The sequence below is a fragment of the Elephantulus edwardii genome, unplaced genomic scaffold, assembly GCF_000299155.1.
Source record: "Elephantulus edwardii isolate Elephantulus edwardi_28Jun2011 unplaced genomic scaffold, EleEdw1.0 scaffold00013, whole genome shotgun sequence".
NCBI classification, from domain to species: Eukaryota; Metazoa; Chordata; class Mammalia; order Macroscelidea; family Macroscelididae; genus Elephantulus; species Elephantulus edwardii.
Genome location: NW_006399763.1, coordinates 24,702,624 through 24,703,642, shown reverse-complemented (window position 1 = coordinate 24,703,642; position 1,019 = coordinate 24,702,624).

Sequence of the window (1,019 nt, the reverse complement as noted above, 5' to 3'; positions counted from 1 at the left end):
ACCAGTTCAGTCTTATAAGGGCCAATGCTACATAAGGCTATTGTTGTTGTTGATTGTTGTCATGTCAAGGATGACTCATAATGACTCTATGAACAAAAGATCTAATACCTTTCCTTAACTATCATTTTTTCTTCAAGTTCATAGAGTTTCCAGAAGCATGTGGTTTAGGAATTGGATGCCACTCCTGCTTCCCAACCTGTTTTACAACTGGAAGCTCCACCAAACACTGTCCACAATGGGAAACCATTATAATATTTTATACCCCAATTGCACAAGTTTCAGCATCACGGCAACCCCAGGTTACTTCACACAGCATATTGACAAAGAGTGATTTACAAAGTGGAAGAGTGTTTCTCCAGATATCACAGCACTAGTCTCACTTAACAGTGGTTAAGTGTCATTGAGTCGAATATGATGCAGAGTAAGCTTTGCATAAAAGACCTGAACTATGTTCTATAAATAACATCATTTCTGTACATTTATTAAGTTTAGAGAGTTTGTGAAGTTTCCAGATGCCTCTAGTTTAGGAAGTGGATGTCATTCCTGCTTCCCAGCATGAATTAATCTGGAAGCTCATCCAAATATTGTACATAATGGGTAACCATTAGGTATTTGACACAGCTATGGAACAGTGTTTAGCATCCCATCAACTCCAAGTGGGTCAGCAAATAGACAAAAGATTACTGTGTCTTTCAAAGAATATTCAATCTAAAATTAACAAATATGGCCAGAGGGCTGTAGCCTGAGGGCCCTGCAGGATTTTAAAGCCACACCCCCTCACAGGTCTCCACCAGTAGTCTAAGGCTCAAAGGCCGCCTGCTTTTTTTTGGGGGGGGGGAGGGGAAGAACAATAACATACAACAAACATGACCCCAGAAACTTCCCTTAAGTGACTACCATCAAGACGAGACTGCCTGGTAGACAAAAAAAAAAAAAGACTGGGTAAAGGGAAAAGCAATAGGGAGTTTTAGAGATAATAATTACATTAATCAATGACAATTACAATGTCATAAAACAAA